The following is a 22,466-nucleotide window of genomic DNA, read 5'->3' as shown; positions in this document are numbered from 1 at the left end:
ACAACTGAATCCTGTGTCCCTCAGAAAACACTATATAAACATCCTACACCGGCAAATAAGATTAATGGGACCCTATTTCAACTTTTTGAATTGTTTAACGGGTACAAGGCAGGGGTATCCTCTTTCACCCCTTCTGTTTACACTGTCATTGGAACCTCTGTTGGCAACCATCCGGAACAGTGTAGATCAGTGGCGGCTGGTGCTCAAAATTTTTTGGGGGGGGGGCAAAAAGAAAAATGTAATAGGTATTGCTTCGCGCCAAAAAACGCAGTAAAAAAATTGAGTGACTTTGAAGCTGTGCCCCCTTCAATGCAATGAACACTGTGCTGTGCCCCCTTCAATGCAATGAACACTGTGCTGTGCCCCCTTCAATGCAATGAACACTGTGCTGTGCCCCCACAATGCAGAGTTCAGCGTGCATGCCCCTTTCAATTCAGAGCGCCACAGCATTGTCCCCAATCACTGCAGAGCGCCACAGCATTGTCCCCAATGATTGCAGAGTGCCCACAGCATTGTCCCCCAATGATTTCAGAGTGCCACAGCATTGTACCCCAATGATTGCAGAGTGCCACAGAATTGTACCCCAATGATTGCAGAGTGCCCACAGCATTGTACCCCAATAAATGCAGAGTGCCCACAGCATTGTACCCCAATGATTGCAGAGTGCCCACAGCATTGTACCCCAATGATTGCAGAGTGCCACAGAATTGTACCCCAATGATTACAGAGTGCCACAGAATTGTACCCCAATGATTGCAGAGTGCCACAGCATTGTACCCCAATGATTGCAGAGTGCCCACAGAATTGTACCCCAATGATTGCAGAGTGCCCACAGCATTGTACCCCAATAAATGCAGAGTGCCCACAGCATTGTACCCCAATGATTGCAGAGTGCCCACAGCATTGTACCCCAATAAATGCAGAGTGCCCACAGCATTGTACCCCAATAAATGCAGAGCGCCACAGCATTGTACCCCAATAAATACAGAGCGCCTCAGCATTGTACCCCAATAAATGCAGAGCGCCACAGAATTGTACCCCAATGATTGCAGAGTGCCACAGAATTGTACCCCAATGATTGCAGAGTGCCACAGAATTGTACCCCAATGATTTCAGAGTGCCACAGAATTGTACCCCAATGATTGCAGAGTGCCACAGCATTGTACCCCAATGATTGCAGAGCGCCACAGCATTGTACCCCAATAAATGCAGAGTGCCACAGCATTGTACCCCAATGATTGCAGAGTGCCACAGCATTGTATCCCAATAAATGCAGAGCGCCACAGCATTGTACCCCAATAAATGCAGAGTGCTCACAGCATTGTCCCCCAATAAATGCAGAGTGCCCACAGCATTGTCCCCCAATAAATGCAGAGTGCACACAGCATTGTACCCCAATGATTGCAGAGTGCCACAGAATTGTACCCCAATGATTGCAGAGCGCCACAGCATTGTACCCCAATAAATGCAGAGTGCCCACAGCATTGTACCCCAATGATTGCAGAGTGCCACAGCATTGTATCCCAATAAATGCAGAGCGCCACAGCATTGTACCCCAATAAATGCAGAGTGCCCACAGCATTGTCCCCCAATAAATGCAGAGTGCCCACAGCATTGTCCCCCAATAAATGCAGAGTGCCCACAGCATTGTCCCCCAATCAATGCAGAGTGCCCACAGCATTGTACCCCAATAAATGCAGAGTGCCCACAGCATTGTCCCCCAATAAATGCAGAGTGCCCACAGCATTGTCCCCCAATCAATGCAGAGTGCCCACAGCATTGTACCCCAATAAATGCAGAGTGCCACAGCAATGTACCCCAATAAATGCAGAGTGCCCACAGCATTGTCCCCCAATCAATGCAGAGTGCAGCGTGCGTGCTCCCTTCAATTTAATGCACTTACCTGGCGGCGGCGGCGGCGGGTTCTTCCCTCCTCGATCCAGTCTGTCCTCTCTGCGGCGGCGGGAAGGAGAGCGGCTTCTCCCTCGTCCTCCGAGCGGCGGTGACGGTGAGTGACTGACTCACGCACCGGCACCGCCCCCATTGTGACGTCAGGGATCGGATGTCCTGGATGATGATTGGTCCAGGCTGGAGACTGGACCAATCACAGCCAGGATATCCGAAAGTGGGGGTGTCCAATCGCAAGGACTTGCGATCGGGTTACGCCCCCAGAAGGCTGCCGATCTGCGCCTCTTCTGGGACGTAACCCCACCCCCCCCCCCCCCCCCCCCCTAGCCACCACTTCCATTACAAAGGCCGGCGAACCCAATTTTTTTTTTTGTAAAACTTTATTTGTCATTTTTTTTTTTCTTTTTTTTTTTTCTTTTTTTCAGGGGTAGGGGGGCGGCACCCTGGTGCCCGCTATGCACGGGCCGCCACTGGTGTAGATATAAGAGAAGTGAGGATTGGAGACAAGGAACATAATGTGGCAGCATACACGGATGATATTCTGCTCTATCTACAGCCCTAGAACAAGACTACCAAATCTAATGAAATAGTTTAAATATTATGGAGAGTTATCAAATCTAAGAATTAACCTCTCAAAGTCAAAGATTCTGAATATTATTGTGACTAAGAAGGGTGAGAAAGTTTTACAAGAGGAATTCCCGTTTACATGGCAGACAACAAAAATAATTAAATATTTAGGGATAAATTTAACACATTCTTTGAAAAGTATATATCAGGCAAATTACATCCCAGTATTAAATGAGATCAAAGATGAAATTAAATAAATATCAATAAGGCCACTCTCTTGGGTACGGTGTAAAAATATTGTTACAATGGGGATTTTACCTAAAATTCTCTATAAATTTCAAATGCTTCTAATTTATGTGTTACAATCATATTTTAGCCTGGTAAAGGTGATGAAACTTAAGTACATTTGGCAGGAACAAAAAACCGAGAATACAGTTTGAAGTATTGAGAAAAGACAAAATACACGGGGGATTAGCTGTACCAGATTTTACAAGGTATTTTAATGCAGTTATGTTAACATGAATAGTAGAATGGACACAAAAAGAACAATAGGTATATATTGAAAACACATTACGTAAGGTACTTTTGGGTAAAGTTATTTTGGTACCCCAATGGTATTGTTTGCTTTCTAGGACACAAGTGAGCTATTATTGAATGTATTAGAGGGGTGGGATTTGATTTACGGAGAAGCAAAATGGGAATAGAATTCACTGTTACTACCACTCACTGAAACAAAGAACACTATTTGGAGATTGGATAGGATATTTTGAAAGGAGGAGAAATATGCACAACTAAAGTGATTGTAGAGTCTCATGTTTTTTTTTTTTCTTAAAGTGGAGTTCCACCCTAATTTTATACTTACCTCCATCTTCTCGCTCCGGGTCACCTGAAAAAGAAATGGATAATCGCATTTTTTTTTTTTTACTTACCTCGTAGCGAAGAAAATATACTTACCTTACTTCCTTCTTCCTCCTTCCTCGGCCGCGGCCCGTCGTCACTTCCTGGCTCTGCAATGATTCCTGGGAGCTGAACGTCATCGCTCCCAGGAATCATTGCGCCTGCACCGGCCCCGACGTCAGTTCCGGGGTGCGCGCGTCATCCCCTTCTAAACAGCTTCTGGGCATGCCCAGAAGCTGTGGAGGGATGACGCGCGTGCACCGGAAGTGACGGCGGGGCCGGCGCAGGGCATCGAGGGACCGAAGAAGGCGGAAGAGGACGCCGAAGAGGATCTCGCTGGCTTCAAGCTGCCCACATCTGAGATGGCAGCGCTGGACAAGACGTTTTCAAGGTAAGTATTTGTCCTAACAGGTAAGTGCAACCCGGGACAGATCAGAGGCTAGCCATTGTGGAATGCACTAGCCCTGACTGTCCCGGGGGTATTTTTAAAAAAAAAAAAAAATTCCAGGGTGGAACTCCGCTTTAAATAATAAACATGTTATACTTACCTCCTCTGTGCAGTGGTTTTGCACAGGACAGCCCAGATCCTCTTCTTGATTCCCTCTTCGCTGCTCCTGGCTCCCCCCCCCTGTCGCGTGCCCCCACAGCAAGCAGCTTGCTATAGGGGCACCGGACCCGAGCCGCAGCTCTGTGTGTCCATTAAGACACCGAGCTGCATTTCGGCACCACCCCCTCTTTCTCCTGTTTGGCTACCTGAGTCTGATTGATAGCAGCAGGAGCCAAAGCCTGTGTCTCAGCCAATCAAGAGGGAGAGTCTCAGACAGCCGAGGGACTTGTGGACATCACGGGATAGAGAGGGGGCTCAGGGAAGTATTAGGGGGTGCTGGGGCGACTGCTACGCACAGAAGGCTTTTTATCTTAATGCATAAAATGCATTAAGATAAAAAACCTTCTGCCTTTACAATTCCTTTAAGGCACGAAAGGGGATTATTTTTGATAGATGAATGATGCTATTATTAGTTAAGAAATTTTGTAAAAACATTACCACAACTAATCCATCCATGGCTCTATGCTTAATTTTGTTGAGAAATTACTTTGAAAAACACTCTCCTAGCATTTCTGGCCATGGCTATCTTTAGTGATGATACATAGAGATTAAAAATTTAGAATTTTCTCTGACTTTCATTTGCTCAATGCTTGTTTTGGATCAGTGACTCTGGGACTTGGGTCTGCAACTCTATGATGGCCTTTTCAGCAAAAAAAAAAAAAAACACTGATGACTTGATGATAACCCATTCTAAATCTCTTAAGGCATCTGCATAGTATGCTTACTTTTTTTGTTTTGGATCCTTTATAGGAGATTGCAGACTTGGGGGCAGAGGGACATCAGAAGAAGCACAAAATGAAAAAAGAATTTCAATGATTGCATAAAATGCTATTGCTGGCTAGTGGATTATTTCGAAGGGATGGAGTCCAATTTGGTTATGTATCTATTGGTGGGCCTCTAGGTCTCCCAGAATCAAGCTTTCGACACTCTCTCTTCCTAAGATGAAGGGAGGGGTGGGGTTGCCGAACCCCCTACGGTATTATAGGGCATCCCATCTGGTGCAGATCCTCGATTGGCACTGCCACGCGGAGGCCAAGCAGTGGGTGTGTCTCGAACATGAGGTGATGTGTCAGGTGTTGCTTCTAGGCCCATGGTCCCCCCTGCCATTATTGACCCATTTGCCGGTCACCCGGTTATTGGTTACTACTCTTTGGGAGGCCAGAACGGTAGGGCCACACCCAAGGGTGGCCCCCTCGCCCTCCCCCTTATTGCCTATCTTGGACAACCCCAAGCTCCCCCCGGGCTGTACGAGTGCCCGTGTGAGGAGTTTAGCCCAGTCTGGTAGGATGCGCCTCAGGGATGTCTGGGCTGGGGGCAACGTCCCATCTCCCATTAAGATCTCTCGCTGGACCCCCTCAGTGTGAATCAGATTCGCCACTTCCTCCTTTCTCTCCACTGGTGGGGGTTCGCCCCTCGGCCGTTGACGCCGTTCAAAACCTTGTGCAAGAGGGGTGGCCCTTCTAGACACTCCCTGTCTTTTATGTACACTCTTCTCTCTGACACAATGGAGGGTCTTCATTTGCCCTTCTTCCATCAATGGGAGCGGGACTTGTGTATCTCGTTTTCCCCTACACAGGCTGATAAGATATTGAGACTGATTCAAAAGGCCTCCATGGCGAATAAATACCAGGAAGTGGGATATAAGATCCTGACAAGATAGTACAGAGTTCCATCTGTGCTTCATAAGATGGATGTCGGGACCCCGGATTGTTGCTGGAGATGCGGCCCCGAGGGGGGAACGATGATACACATCTTTTGGGCTTGTCCCCTAGTTAGGGGCTTTTGGGACGAAGTTGCGTCGGTCGTCAGGCAGCTGGCTTCGGTCGAGGTGGGAGATGACCCTGCGCTTTGCTTATTGCATTTGACGAGGTGCTAGGTGCGGAAGTATAAAAAATCTTTGACTATTCAGCTTCTCAATGCTGCAAAAGCTTGTATTCCCACCATGTGGTGGCAGACTCAACCTCCCACGCGTTTTCTGTGGTTTTCTAAAATTAATGAGATCCAACGAATGGAGCATCTGACGGCCACCATTAAAAATACTGAAGAAACCACTAGGGATCTGTTGAGACCATGGGTATATTTTTCTGGCACTGGCGCCTATTTGCAAGAACCTGGCTGATCATATTGTCATATATCAAGTGGATATAGGAGGAGTCCCCTGTAGTGCATTTGCACATCCTTCCCAGCAAGGAGTATTATCTCCAAGGGTTAGGCTGGATTCATCTCTTTTTCATGGATAGTGTAGGACCCACTGATAATGGGGTACTTTGACGCAGTAGTGGGCTTGAGCACGATATGGCCATATGGTGGGACCAAACCCCCATTTTTATTTATGGATTGTCTTCAGATTTGGTAGTTATTTCTTTTGCATTTGCGCGCTATTCTTTTTTAATATACATGTGCTTTTTGGCAATTCTTTGAGGTTCTGCCCCGGCAGCCTCGCCCTGGTCCCTCTTCCCTTTTCCTCTACTTTTCCCCTTTTATCACCCGCTCTTCTAGCTTTACTGCTTTTTCATTTTACTTTTGTCCTCCCTGTGGGAGGGTATCTTTCCACCTGCCTACTGTACACCTGTTGTTTATTATCGTGGTGTGTGGTGTGCATGATCAGGCTCTAACCTAATTACGTTTGATGATGCAAGTTTCAGGCAAGGGATGCCCGAGTGTTCCCGTTTTGGTTTATATTTGCTCCCTTGAACACAAAATCTTTATCATTGTATGGCCATGCACCTGTTATAGTTTGCTGAAACCTGTAATGCTTGTTTGTTATTCTTTCTATGAAAAACTAATAAAACTTTTAATTAAAAACAAAAGGTATCTATTGGTGCCATATCCCAGGATACAATATAAGAAAGTAATGGCAAGAAAGGAAGGGATTTTTTAGGCACCAAACAAGTCAGACAATAATTAAAAACATCGTATTTATTATGCCAAATTATTAAATTCTGAAAAACATGTAAAAATGCAGAAAAAGACTTGGTCCATAATCAATAGATAAAAACCACACTATGATACATAGGCATAAAGATGCATGTAAACCCTGACAGGTTTCAATTCTTGACACAAATGAACCGCTTCCCCAACGGACCAAAGGAGGTACAGAATGTTTGAGCACAAAAGACACCAGGAACACAAAAACGGGGGATATGTGCCACAAATATTTAATGATATTCAATCGAAGCCACAAGATAAGAGGCTAGGTATGTTGAAAAATCATACAATGGCTGCGGCTCTTTATCCATGTGATTGGCTGTGTCCAATCACAGCCGATCACATGCAAACAAGGAATTGCCGTTTATCAGCTTTTCCTCTCGCACACTGACAGAGTGTGAGGTGAGCAGAGCTGATAAGCGGCATCTCCCCACAGGGAATACGTGTAAAGGTAATCAGGGCACTGATCATCAGTGCCCTGATTACAATGCAACCTCAAAAGTGCCCATCAGTGATGCCAATCTGTGCCCATCAGTGACACCAGTCTGTGCCTATCAGTGACATCAGTCTGTGCCCATCAGTGAGGCCAGTCTGTGCTCATCAGTTATGCCAATCCTGCTGCCTTTGGGTGCCCATCTGTGCCTGTCCATCTGTGTTGCCCATTAGCCGCCCATCAGTGCCACCTATCATTGCCCATAGGTGCCACCTATCAGTTCCCATCAGTGCCACCTATCAGTGCTCATTAGTGCTGCATATCAGTGCCACCTATCAGTGTACCCATCAGTGCTGCATTTTAGTGCCTCCTCATCAGTGCCACCCCATCAGTGCTGCCTCATCAGTGGCCATCAGTGCAGCCTATTAGTGCCCATCAGTGCAACCTTATCTGCGGACATCAGTAAAGGAGAAAAATTACTTATTTACAAAATTTACCTGACAGAAACTAAGAAAACAGTTTTTTTTCCAAAATGTTTGGTCTCTTCTCAGTTTTTTAGGCAAAAAAAAAAAAAACCCAGCGGTGATTAAATACCACCAAATTAAATTATATTTGTGTCAAGAAAATTATAAAAAATGTATTTGGGTTCAGTGTTGTATGACCGTGCAATTGTCATTCAAAGTGCAAAAGCACTGAAAGCTGAAAATTGGCCTGGGCAGGAAGGCGGAGAAAGTGCCCTTTATTGAAGTGGTTAAGAGCCAGCAAACAAATGGAAAAAGTTTTGCTGCCAATTTTATTGTCTGACTTGTTTGGTGCCTAAAACAATACCCTTGTTCTTTGCTATTACTTCCTTATAGTGGAATATATCATCCAGTACACCAACAGCAATAGATGTTGTATTTTTTCTGAGTCCTAACCTAAATGATTTTTAGTATGTGTTTTTGTACATTCAAAGCTTAGATCTTTTCTCTTTGTCATTTACATAAATGATTTCAGTGACCTTGGGATATGTAAGGACAAATTTCTAGAATAGTGAACAATGTACACCTTGGGTGAAAAAATATGTTTTAGAATGTGGAATAATGTACACCTTTTCACTTCATTGTAACATTTTGCTTGCTTTCTATGTTTCATTGTTGGTGAAATACTTAAAAAACTGTCTTGTCTGTAATCAACAGAGGTTGGTTTTATCATTTTGTCAAATATAAAGTTCAGGGGTCGACTCACAAAAGAAATATGTTGAATTACATTTTTCATTGGCACTGTTTTGTTGAATTACAGTTTTCATTATCACTGTTTTATTCTACACTACATTTTTTGCTGCATTAGATAAGACTTTCAGATAATACAGCAAATCCTTTATTCCTTGTATTCTTTTTGTATAGCATGGTATTAACCACTTAAGCCCCGGAAGATTTTACCCCCATTCCGACCAGGGGGTATTTTGCGATTCGGCACTGCGTGACTTTAACGGACAATTGCGCGGTTGTGCGACGCTGTACCTAAACGAATTTGGCGTCCTTTTTTCCCCACAAACAGAGCTTTCTTTTGGTGGTATTTGATCACCTGTGCGATTTTCTGATCACGCGCTATAAACAAAAAAAGAGCGTCAATTTTGCAAAAATAGCAATATTTTTCACATTTTTTTATATGAAATTCCCCCAAAAAAAAATGTAAAAATCAAAATTTTTTTACTTTTTCGGCCAATTTGTTTTATGCTACCTATGTTTGGTAAAAAAAATCGCAAAAAGCGTATTTTGATTGGTTTGCGCAAAAGTTATCGCGTTTACTAACAAAGGGAAAGATTTCTGTCATTTTTGTTGTTTTTTTTTTTAACGTGTAATGGCGGCGATCTGCGATTTTTTTGCGGTACTGCGACATTGGGGCGGACAGATCGGACCCTTGACTGACATTTTTGACACTTTTGGGGTTACCAGTGACATTTCTACAGTAATCAGTGCTATATATATGCACTGTTACTGTAAAAATACACTGGTAGTGAAGGGGTTAACTTTATTTGGGAGGGAGGGGCTGTGTGTATCCCTAGGGGCGTGCTTTCTACTGTGATTGGCTGGGGCTTGAGCTGTATGGACACTGATCAACGGATCTACATACTACATACTCACACGCGCGGGGGGGTCCGTGACCACGCGGGAGCGGGAGCGCGCCTCCGGGGGCGCGCGCTCGCTCCCTAGACCCTCACAAGCTAGTGACGTAGCCCTACGTCACTTTGCCTGTGAGGGGCTGACTGCCGACGTAGATCGACGTTAGGCAGTCGGCAAGTGGTTAACTATCCACATACAGCTACTGTACCTAGCTGTAATAGAAACTTGATTTCTTGAAAATGTAGTCAATTAATGTTTATTGTATCTTATGCTTTAAAATTAAAAAAAAAAAAAATGCTTTAAGTGGAGTATAGTTTTAGATGACTCAATACTTTTGCACAAATGTGTTAAATATGAGCATATGATATTATTTTGATTAAATATATTTCTATGCAAATTGTAATAGGTGTATACTAGCAGAAGTAACATTGACTGTTTTGCAAAAATCAGGCAATTGTCAAGAATAATATGGATTCAGTTTATAGGTCAAAGGATAAACAGAATTCTAATGAGTAACTTTAAGCAGAAGGAAATGTGGTTAGTAGAAAATCTAATTATCATTTTCCCCACTGGGCCACTAAACTCCTGAAAATCAATGATGGAAGATTTCAGGTGAAAAAAAAACACTTTGCTTTTGTACCATTATATAGAGAGGTCATAGTCAGCTGGAAATTGGACCGATGATAGAGAAAACACTTATTTATTTATAATGTTTGATGGAAAATCCTAACTATTTAATAAGTGGTTATTGCTTTTTTCAAAGTTTCTTTTTACGTGCTCTGTTTTACCATCCCCCTATATTTATACGTAGCGTTTGAGCTCGTAACAAATGTTGCCATTTTGTATATGCAGTTATTGGCTTGAAGAAAGGTCGAATGTGATGACCCAAAACTATTGCCTTTCGGAATGTAACAATATCATAATTTTTGTAATAGATTGTAATTTCTTATTTGGGAATTGAGGACTAATTTCTGTCTTTGGCACCAGCACTAAAAGGTATTTATTTTTTTACACAATGAATAATTAAATCCGAATTGGGGAGCATAAAGCGTGCAGAGAGGCTATTTGGAGATAAACTACCATTTGTATCTACTTTTTTTTTGACCACTAGTTAATAGTATTATTTAAATGAGAAAGAAAACAGACTATGCAAAATGCAGTTCAGTTATTTCTCATGTAATATTAGCTTCTTCTTAACCTTCTAGCCAGCATAGCTATGAAACTCAGTGATTTATCGAAGGAAGTGAGGTGCACTGTCATAAAATAAATATCACAAAGGAAAAGTATATATGTAAAAATATAGTGCAAAAACAATCATAAGTCATATAATCATACCGAAAATATCAAATTATAATGTGTAACAACATAATATAACCAAAGTGCAAATAAAACTGGATGCACAAAATGCAAATAAGAGTTCCAAAGTGTCTATAATCCAACACAGTGCAAATAGTGTTATTTTAAAAATCGGAATGGTGCTAAGGTCCTGGTCCTTCAAAGTGCTGCATGCATCAGCACCACGCTCTAGTAATGAAATGGCTGCTTACCAGACTCATTAGGGTCAATGAGCATATAGTCTGTTAGGGAATCAATCCATGATATTGTGAACAGGCACCATCTCCGAGATCACAGATGAGCATTTGGATGGAAGGAGGACTAGTAGCACATTATCACTAAAAATTGTTGTTTATTAAAAAAGAAAACACTTACAAACAGTCGTGGAGATATAGCACTAGTTCTCGTGGTGGCACGGCCGCCTGCAGTGTGGTCTGTGCGTGCTGACGTCATGGCTGTCTCCCTCTGACGTGTTTCACCTCAGAAGGCGTCAACTTTTTTTTCCTTTGTGATATTTATTTTATAGCAGTGCACCTCACTTATATATTGGTTCATTTATCTCCTGGTATTCAGGGAGTCTCAGGTGCGCTCCAGCGCATCTTTTTATTTATTTTTATTCTATAGAAGGAAGTTCTCACAGGTTGTTGCAGGGTGCTTCATAAATATATACTGTGAAGGCACAGTTTCTACTTCAATATTAACACCAATAACAATGTTTTTTCATCTTTTACCCATGCAGCCTTGACTTAGAAATTAATTAGAGGGACCTCTATCAACAATTATTTGTATGTGATTGTAGTAAAAAGCAACTGAAGGAGTAATAAAAGTATATAAATACCTTTCTTTGGTTGGATGTGCCTTCTTATGTGCATGTGCAGATGAAGGATGCTTGCTGGTGACCATTTCTGGTGATCTTTTTTAAATCAAAACAACTTTATTGCGTACTGAAACACAACAGGAGATATACAACAAAAAAAGGCTGCGAGATAGCCAACATAGAACAAACCAGTCCATAAATCTTGACAGTCAATGCCAGCTCACGAGAGTACATAGCAATTAGTAGAACAATGTACACAGATATGCGATAAATTGAAACACAATGCATTAGGAATTACAATGTACAAGTAGTGGAAGAATTTAGCCATTTATCCCACACTTTATGGTATTTCCCCGGGCAACCTCTATTAACATAAATAAGTTTTTTATAGGGGAGAGTGCTATTGATCTCGCTAATCCACGCCGCCAAGGTAGGCACCGCCTGTTGGATCCAATTTTTGGCCAGCAATTTACGGGCCTGAAACAGGGTCTCCTGCAAGAACTGGGCCACGTGCTTGTTAATCTCAACATCTGGAAGGAGTCCCAGTAAACACAATCTAGGGTCGAGTGTCACAGGCGCGCCCATCTGATCGTGGAGGAACTGGACCACTTGGGCCCAGAACCCGCGTACTCGCGGACATTGCCACAGCAGATGGTCGAATGTGCCAGTCGACAGCAGACACTTGGGGCAATGGGACGCCTGGGTGGGACGAAATTTAGCCATACGTACAGGGGTAAGGTATGTACGGTGAAGGATACATACATGGGTAAAGCGATCCGACATTTTAGGGGAAGCACACTTAGCGCCCATCAGTACATCCTCCCAATCCTCATCCAGTATCTCTCCCAACAAAGGTTCCCATTTGGGTTTCAACGCATACGCGATCTTGGTGGCCGCGGGCGTAAGCAACATCTCGTACAGAAGGGCAATCAGCTTACAGTGGTCCGCGCCCATGAGGACCCTAGTCAAGTCCAAGGGTTCCACCATCGGACAGTCCACCGGGAACTGGGCCCGCAGCGCGTGATCGAGCTGCATGTATCGGAAGTACATATGAGATGGGAGGGCAAACTCCTGCTTAAGTTGGCTGTACGACTTCACTGCTCCCCGGTGCAATACATGGGAGAGCAGGAAGACACCCCTAGAGATCCAGACACTGGGATCAGGTATCTGTAAAAGTTCTGGTAGAAGTTTATTAAACCACAGCGGCGTATCAGCGTGTAAGGCCTCGCAGCCCATCTTCTGCATCGCCAGGTCCCAGACACGTCTATAGTTATGCAAGAGACTCCCACGCGGGGAGGACCCGTGGGATCCCTTCACCCCCCGAAGGAGGTCACAGAATGGGTGGGGAACCGGGAAGCCAGAGTCCGCACAGACCAAGAGACGGCACCTCAGATTGTCCTGTTTGTCCAAGTGGTAGAAATGGGATAGCTGAGCCGCCAAATAGTACAGGGGAAGATCGGGGACCGCAAGACCGCCCAACGAGATCGGGAGACGGATCGTACGCGACGACAATTTGCGCCTCGCCGATCCCCAGATAAACGAGTTCCAGAGGGCCTCGAGGACCTTAAAGTAGCGGAGTGGTATATAGACCGGGCAATGCCACATAACATACAAAATTTTAGGAAGCAGAATCATCTTGAGGAGACCTATCCGCCCCATCACCCCCAACGGGAGCTTAGCCCACGCCTGGAGTTTAGCCTTGAACAGGGATATAACCGGTTCAATATTGAGGGAAACGTAGTCCGAAAGATCCCGAGATATATGTATACCCAGGTATTTAATCACGCTGACACGTCGAAGGGGCAATGAGGCCTGGGCAAAGGTAGGGGGAGAGGCATCCACGGGGAGAATCTGGGACTTGTCCCAATTGATACGTAGACCAGAGAACTTACCAAAGTGCTCGATGACCTGCAGAGCCGAAGCCAGGGAAGGACCAGCATCCGATAAATACAAAAGCATATCGTCAGCATACAGGCTAACCTTCTCCACCAGTGGACCAGCACGAAGCCCCTCAATACCCGGATGGGATCGAAGAGCCGCCGCCAATGGTTCCACCGCCAAGGCATAGAGTAGAGGGGAGATAGGGCACCCCTGACGGGTGCCTCTGGAGAGAGGAAACACGTCCGAGGTCCAGCCATTCGCCAGAACTCGTGCCCGAGGGGCATCGTAGAGGATAGTCAGCCACCTGATGAATCGCGGGCAATGCCATAGATAATTCCATTCGACAGAATCAAAGGCCTTGGCCGCGTCAAGCGAGACCACCACCCGAGCCCCCAGCTGGGCATGCGAGGCCTGTAAATTCATAAATAGACGTCTAGTGTTATAGGCAGTGTTTTTTGTAGGCATAAAGCCCGTCTGATCAGGGTGTATCAACGTCAGGATAACCTTATTTAGACGAATGGCCAAAACTTTAGCAAGGATTTTCACATCAGTCTGTAATAGGGAAATGGGCCTATACGACTCAGGTTGGAGAGGGTCCTTCCCAGGCTTCGGGATCAAAACGACGAGGGCCTCACGCATAGAGTCAGGAAGGGCAGCGTCCTTAAAAATAGATCGATAGAGGGTCACCAGCCTAGGAACAAGGGTAGACGAAAATTGTGCATAGAATTCCACAGGGAGCCCGTCCACGCCTGGAGCTTTGCAACGAGCGAAACTAGCTATAGCCGCCTGCACCTCCTCGGCGGAGATAGGGGCCTCAAGGGCCTCCACATGAACCGCCGATAACTGAGGGAGGGACAGGTCAGCCAGCAGCCCATCCAGCTCGGGGGCCCCGTACGCCACCGTAGAGGAATAGGTGTCACGAAAAAACGACGCAAACATGCTGGCAACCTTGGCAGCGTCAGAAACTAGGGATCCGTCCGGACCCGCTAGGGAAATGACCACCGGAGGGCGGGCATCCAGGTGCGCCAAGTGTGCCAAAAGCCTACCCGGGCGTTCTCCCTGTTCGAATATCCGCTGCTTGGCGAAAAATAATTTATGCCTAGCCCTCTCGTAACTAAGCTGTTCGGCCACCCGCGTCTGCAATTTAAGGCCCGCGAGCGCATCCGGAGTCGGTGCAAGAGCATACTGATCCTCCATAGAGGCCAAGTCCTCCAGCACCTGGGCGTATGAAGCTCTAGAGTGACGTTTAAAAGTGGAAATGGCATGGGAAAGTTTCAGCCTCACATGGGACTTGAACGCATCCCACACCGTCAGGACATCCGAGGTACCGTCATTAGTCGCGAAGAACAAGTCCCATTCAGCGTCTAGAGATTCAGTGTCTGGGATTAGGCCAAGCCAGAACGGATTAAGCCGCCAGTTACTGCGCGGTGGCCGGGACAAAACATCCAGGATCACCCAGTAAGGGGCGTGGTCAGACAGGATACGCGGGCAAAAGCCCGCTGCCTGTAGCTGAGGAGCAAGCTGTGGGGAAATAAAGATGTAATCAATGCGAGACATGGTGGCATGAGCCGCCGAGAAGCAGGAGTAAGCCCTCTTAGTAGGATACAGGTGGCGCCAGGTGTCAATCAGCGAGAACTGGGACATTACCCGACCAAAACGGGTCAGACCATTCGAAGGCCGGGCAGGGGGAGTTGAACTCACCCTATCCAGCTCGGGTCAATGGTCATATTAAAATCACCCAGCCATATAACAGGCACAGAAGGGTGGCGTGCAATAAAGTCTAAACCGGCCCCAAGGATAGCCCCAGAAAATGGGGGGGGCACATAGTAGGCCAGCAACAGAATAGGAGAACCCGCCAGTGTAGCATGTAGAAGAACATAGCGACCCTGAGGGTCGGTCTCCACCGAACAAAAAGCAAAGGGGAGGGACTTAGCAACTAATATTGAGACTCCACGGGAGTAGGAACTGTACGTGGCATGATATGTCCACCCCATCCAGGGCTTCCGTAGAGCGCGAACCAAGGAGCCAGTGGCATGGGTTTCAGTTAGAACAGCAATATCCGCAGCTTGGGCCTTCAAAAAAGTAAAGAGGGCCGTACGTTTAATTTTGTCCCTAATGCCACGAACATTCCAAACTAGCAATTTCAACGGGGCCATGGAGGTAGGTAAAAAAATGGCACCAGGATATAAAGTGTCAGTGGAGACCGAGCCTGCAGAGAGGTACAGACTGAGATATGGCAAGAAAACATAGAAAAATGGCAGCATCGCAATATCATAATGAACAGCACACAATAAACATTCTGTAAATAAACAACCCTAACCCACCCAGCTCTACACCAACCCCAACTTGTGCGAGCATACATCCCCGAACAGGAAAACCCAACAGTACCCATATTAAAGCAGAAGGAGCACCAGCTGCAGCGGAGACCCGAGAGGGGCCCGCACACAAACAGCCAGGACACCAGACATAGTATAGCAATAAACACAAACAAATTTGCAATCTGGGCACAGCGTAACAAGGGGGCAAACATTCTCTGAAGAACAAAAGAGTTCCTGTAGTAGTGCCAGCAAACAGCCCCCACAAGACAGGACATCTGGGGGGCCGAGCCGGCGGAGCAAAGCAAAGGGAGAGCACACGGCAGTCTGTAAAAATATTTCCACGGTGCACATGGTGAGTAAACGGTGTCCAGAACAGGGGGAGAAGGAAGAACAAGGGGGGGGGGGGGCAGGGTGTCACAAAAAAGAGGGCAAATCCGCAGCAGTTCCTCACGTCTTGAATAGGGATGGACGGAGCAGGGGATCAGGGTCAACAGTGACGGAGGGACAGTATAAAATACAGGTGACTCACAGGGCAAATATGGGCAGTAAGGTGGGCACAGCAGGAAAGGTGACTGCGGACAAAAGTGTACTCACGCACTAGGCAGGTCTCAGTCTGTCCAACCATGCCACAGCCTCCTCAGGATCCTCGAAAAAATGCACCCGGTCCTCGCCCACCACACGGAGCCTGGCAGGGAACAACATAGCATATTTCAGGTTTTGGGCGCGCAGCCTCCGCTTGATATCTGTAAACTTGCCTCTGCGACGCTGGACCTCTGCAGAAAAATCCGGGAATGCGAGCACCTGGCTGTTAAGGTGGGGAATGTTGCCCTTATCCCGGGCCAAACGTAAGATGGCATCCCGGTCCCGGTAGTTGAGGAATTTAGCTATGAACACCCTGGCGGGCGCTCCCGGAGGTGGCGACTTGGATGGCACCCGATGAGCCCGTTCAACCACGAAGGATTGAGAGAATGCGTCCCGGCCATAGGTGGTCACCAGGAGATCCTCAAGGAACGTGGCAGGGGAGGCCCCCTCAGCACCCTCAGGCAGGCCCACGAAGCGCAAGTTGTTTCGGCGCATCCGATTCTCAAGATCGTCCTGCTTAGAGAGCAACTGGGATATATGGCGTTCTGCCTGGTCAGAGGAGGCCTGCAGGGGGGGGACCGCATCCTCCACGCGGCCTAAGCGGTGCTCGGTTTCGGACACCCGGTCTCGCAGTTTCTGGAAATCCTGACGGAGGAGGGAAACATCAATTTTAACTTCCTCGATGCGAGCCGTCAGGGTCGCCTGGCAGGTAGATATGGCGTCAAGCACTTGTGCCAGATCAGCCGTGGATGCAGCCGGGGCGGTGGACGAGGCCGCGCCATTTTCCAGCGGGGCCTCCTTGTCCTTGTGCCGGAATTTGTCCAGCTTCGCAGCGGCCTCCGACTTCTGCCGGGGGGGAGACATACCACCGCGTGATCCGGGAACAGGTAGGGGTCAGGAAGAGATGAGTTCTGGACTCAGCGATGAATCAGGATCGAGAAGTCAGGATATTGCCGGAGGAGCTCTCGTGCAATGCGACCTACTCCATTGCTCTCCAGGCCACGCCCCCTTAAATGAATTTTTCTGGTGATCTTTAAAAAGCATGAAAAGGAGCTCCTTTTTTATACACATACTGTATTTTTCTACATATCAAAATGAGAAAATTATTTCCTTTCAAAGGTTTGGCATTGACATATGAATCCAGGCATTCCTTTACCCAGTTAAATCTTTGTCATGGAAACTATAATGGTGTTGATTACATTTTTGTTTATCAATCATGGAAGAAAAACATGCCCAAATCATCACTGACTGTGGAAACTTTACAATGGACCTCATGCAACTTGGATTCTGTGCCTCTTCACTCTTCCTCCAGACTCTGCGACCTTCATTTTCAAATGAAATGCAAAATTTACCACAGTTTGTAAAGATTTGGGGAGCAATGTCATCTGCTGGTGTTGGTCCACTGTGTTTTATCAAGTCCAAAGTCAGCTCAACCCTCTACCAGGAAATTCTAGAGCACTTCTTGCTTCCCTCTGCTGACCAGCTTTATGAAGATGCTGATTTAATTTTCCAGCAGGACTTGGCACCTGCCCACACTACCAATACCTGGTTTAATATGCATGGTATCACTGTGCTTAATTGGACAGCAATCTTACCTGACCTAAACCCCATAGAGATTCTGTGGGGTATTGTCAAGAGTAGGATGAGAGACTCCAGACCCAACAATGCAGACAATCTGAAGGCATCAAAGCAACATAGGCTTCCATAACACCACAGCAGAGCAACAGGTTAATCGCCTCCATGCCAAATCGCATTAATGCAGTAAGTCATGCAAAAGGAGCCCCGTCCAAGTATTGAGTGCATTCTATATTGTACATTGACATCATTTTCAGTAAGCCAACATTTTTGTATTGAAAATCCTCTTTTTTTTCATTGGTCTTATGTAATATTCTAATTTTCTGAGATACTGAATTTTGGGTTTTCACTAGCTGTAAGCCATAATCATCAAAATTAAAAGAAAGAAATGCCTGAAATGTATCACTCTGTGTGTAACGCATCTATATAAAAAAAAATGAGTTACACTTTTTGAATTGAATTACTGAAATAAATTAACTTTGATGATATTCTAAATGTTATGGGATGCACCTGAATTACAAGCTGTTCTCTGGTAGGGCAGTGTCTAAGTCTCTGATCCAGACTATAACTGCCAAGTCTCCATTTGGTGTGTGGTTCTATAAAAGGCTGAATTATATGTGGGACTAAGTGGAATATTGAAGTTGTGCAGCATCTCAAAATATGTAAGGTGCCTAGTACAGTACCATCAGCTTTCTGGGGCAATGGAGTATCTGATCTGTAAGTACTGTATTACCATTATGAGATGTTGCCTATATAGGTAAGGTTCTGTAGTTTTTGTAGAGTAAGAAGGGTACCCTGTTTAAATAAGGTTTCAGCAGGGAGGAATGGCTTGGTCCACCAGGTGTTAAAGAAGGTCAGACATTCTTGTTGGGAGTTTAGGGCTAAATTTCAAGGGGGTTAGGGGGTTCAATTGATGAAGAGGTAAAAATTTTGGTTCGAAAGGTCGCAAAGTTTGAAAGGTCACTTTGACTCATGGGTGTCTGTTTAGTGTTTTGGGGATATGGAGTTTCTTGATGGTGAATGCACACTTAAGTGGCACCCAATCCCTAAGCAACCAGTGAACATTCCAGTTCGCTCAGGGGCGTAACTACAGGGGTTGCAATTGCAACCGGGCACCATGCTCCAGGGAGCCTGTGCGGCTCCCCTGTACACCTGGATAGGAGGGGTGGCGTGGGCAGCATGTAGAGAAATGACTGTCCTCCTATTTCCTCCTGTAGCTGCAGGAAGAAAATGGAGGAGATCGGTTCCTCTGTATGCTGCCCCCGCCACTCCTCCTATCCAGTTCACTTGTGTTCTGCTGTTTCTGGGCCCCTGTATGCTCCCCTGGTCCCCCCCTACTGTGCTGCCCCCCCCCCCCCCCCACTTCTATGCTTCCTTCCCTCTCCTGCTGCCTGCTGCAGGGGATGTGTCACAATAGAGAACCAGGAAGGGGGTCGGTAAATATGTAATTTACCAGCTCCTTCCTTTTCTGAATGGACAGAGTCATAGTTAGTGACATTGTAAAAAATACAATTAAATTTAAAAAAAAACATACAATTAAAGTACCAAAAAAATAAAAACTACTGACACCAGTGGGTGAACTTCCAGGATCACAAAGGTCACACTTGTGACCGAGCCCTGGCATTCCACCACCCCAAGATGGCAGGAAGGATGCCCACTGCAGAACTTGTGAAAGGGTCCCGCTGCAGGACCGTAATAAAGGGCCCCACAACGAGAGTAAATGGCCCCAGGATCAGTGGGAAGAGCCCCAGACTTGAAGGGAAGGGCCCCAGCCAGGGGTCTGGTGGGCCCTTTATGGTTTCTTGCACCGGGGCCCTGAAGGTTCTAGTTAAGCCTCTGAGTTCACTATTCTGGAAAGTTAGCTATCCCAGTAGTATTTCTGTATTATAATTTTTTTAAGCTTATTCAAATTTAAAATATTGTAAATCAGTTTATTAAATAAGTATACAATCTTTGTTTCACAAATAAATATTTAATTTGCAGAGAACTTTGGGTTATCTATTCAGGACATCTTTAATTTTATTGAAACCTCAGAAGGACTTGTTTGCAGGGAGAGGGAGTGAGAGGACCGAGTTATTATTTTGATTCATTAAGTTGTGTGTGTACCTTTTAGCTTGTGCTACTGGGTTTTGTAAGCAGCAGGATTTTTATAACAAAGCAGATAGGATGTAACAAAGGAAAACGGGGAAAATAGAAACTTCATCTGCTAGCAGCATATGTAAAGAAAACCTCTTGCCATCATGATGTTACCTTATGTTTTGCTTTGTAAGTCATTGGCCTGGAACAAGTAAAAAAGTATTCTGTGACTTGGGTGTGGAGCCCATAGGAATTTCTATCCCATTTGCCCCCTACACCATAAGAAGCAATGCCAACAATTAGCAAAAAATGTATTTGCTGCATTGCATGGGCATAGGCATTGACACTGCAATGTCAGTTGACTCTTTTCTAGAAGTCAGTCAATAAACCGGCTCTCATTAGAGTCCTGACATTGTTTCTCGATTTCAACTTTGTGTCATGTATAGACAATCACCAGCCTATTAAACCCGGCGATAGCTGTTTAGATATCAACCAGGTGAGATTGTAGAAGCTGTCATGTGATTTCATTGTTTGAATGTGGTCATTATATGGCTGTTTGTATTCCCCACGCTATGCAGACATTTAACTAAAGTGTTGAAAAAACAAACTGGGACTGATTATAATTCGTAGAGACACTTTACTATCTTTGAGTGTAAACAGTAACTTATTACCTTACAATTAATTAAATGTAGACTAGTAAAATATGATGGATTTTGTGATTGCATGATTTTGTGATAATCTATATTTAGGTGGCTTGGTTCATTGTCTCTAAGCTTCCATGCGTAAAAAGCCGTGCATCTTTAAAAATAAATCAGTCTTTGATGTAGAATCATCAGAATTAGCTTACAAATGCAGACCACAGCTTACTCACACATGGCTATATTCTAATGACAGCCTCTTCATTAATATTTATTACTGCACTAACGTCTTGCAGTGCAACTTTTTTCTTCTTTCGCTGTGCATAATTGGAAATGTCAGCAATGGAAACTTATTGAACTGGAAGACTAATGAGCATAACTGAGAAGCCTGGCCACCTTTGTACAATAGAAGCAGGTCTGGAGCATTTTGACACTTACCTTGCAGGCTCAGTCTTGGCAAGGGACTCCTTGACCACAGGAACAGAGTTACCATTACTATTGTATGAGGATTCTAGTGGAGAACACACAGGAAAACAGCAAATATATTACCAATAATACAGGCAAGAGGAAAAACCACTATGAATGTAGAAGAACGTACAAAGTAAGTACAGTCTGTGTATTGTTTCCATGTCCTGTATGGCCATCTTTGTACTACAAGCCTGACAATATCTGTCCCTTCTCTGATAAAATATGGAATTGTAACTTAAGAACTCGGGGCATACCTCCAATTGTCCCGTATTCTGCTGAACTGTCCTAGGATTTCAACAAAATCCCTGCATCCCGTGGATGTCCTGAGTCCTGGATGCTCAAGTGCCAGAACACGCATTCCTCTTACGGCATACACTTTAAATGCTAGCTAATTTTGTAAAGAATGAGCACATGTCTGTCAGGTAATAGGAAGTAAAACTTGTGATTGGACTGACTAATACCATAGACTCTGTCACTGTTGCACAACCTGCAGGTATGTCCTAGCTAAAATACAATCCCTTTCCCAGTTATGTTTATTCCAAGCAACTAATAATTCTGCATTAGAATAAAGAGAAGAACTGACAGTCTAGAGGAGCATACACATGGTACAGTACCATCTAGGCAGATTTACTGCACACCAACAGACCATTTTTTGTCCACCAGACCACAATCCTTTCTAAGAATATTTTACACAATGTGAGTAAAAGATCAGTGGTGTGTTATTTTAACTTGCGGATATTTTTTCTTTCATCACTGTATCCACTTACCGAGTACTTTCTTCCAATCCCTGATGATGACTTTGGCAAGTTCTACAATGTGGTGGTCTTTGTTGTGTTTCTTTAACTTGTTTACAGTGACCCCAATCTTTGTGCTCTAAGGTTGGAAAGAAAAACTGCAGTCTAGTAATTTTGTAAAAACAGAAAGTGACCCCTATCAAGCATTAAAGCTGAACCATCTATGGGTAGGTTGGTTGTAGCAAAGTCGATCGATCTTTCAACCTGGGTACACCCAGCCTGTCAGATTATTTACACCCCCCCAAATCAGTAGAACACAATAGTGCTGCGGGAGGCATTGCCCCATCAACACTGACTGTGCTGATGGGAAAGCAAGCAATTTTCTTTCTTTCCACCCGTGATGGAAGGAAAGAAAAATCGCATAATCTGTGAGCTGCCGAACTTATTAAACTATCATCTTGAGGACACTGCTATTGACAGCCAGTAGGCTCAGTGCACGTAGTCTTTTAAGGGTCATCATGCTTCTCAGATAGATTTTCATCAGTGCTCATTTGCTGAACAACCTTTCACCCAAACAACTAGTGACCATCATGCTCA

At 45.1% G+C, this 22,466-nt stretch overlaps 1 long non-coding RNA gene and 1 pseudogene across 2 annotated transcripts in view; one reads left to right on the top strand and one right to left on the bottom strand.

Annotated features, from left to right (window-relative positions):
* Positions 1–22,466, top strand: part of LOC309546218 — a 1,099,142-nt gene that overhangs the window by 633,871 nt on the left and 442,805 nt on the right. The window lies entirely within an intron of this gene.
* LOC309546217 (transcription elongation factor A protein 3-like) overlaps positions 1–22,466 on the bottom strand; it is a 128,659-nt pseudogene that overhangs the window by 41,252 nt on the left and 64,941 nt on the right. Inside the window, exons 3-6 of the transcript XR_014226161.1 lie at positions 21,903–22,008; positions 21,106–21,178; positions 11,619–11,672; positions 4,705–4,770 (exon numbers count right to left, since the gene is read on the bottom strand). The product of XR_014226161.1 is annotated as a transcription elongation factor A protein 3-like (transcript). The remainder of the gene's footprint in view (positions 1–4,704; positions 4,771–11,618; positions 11,673–21,105; positions 21,179–21,902; positions 22,009–22,466) is intronic.

This window comes from Pelophylax lessonae, assembly GCF_965119305.1.
Source record: "Pelophylax lessonae genome assembly, chromosome: 2".
In the NCBI taxonomy this organism is placed as follows: domain Eukaryota; kingdom Metazoa; phylum Chordata; class Amphibia; order Anura; family Ranidae; genus Pelophylax; species Pelophylax lessonae.
This window is presented reverse-complemented; position numbering and strand designations above follow the sequence as displayed.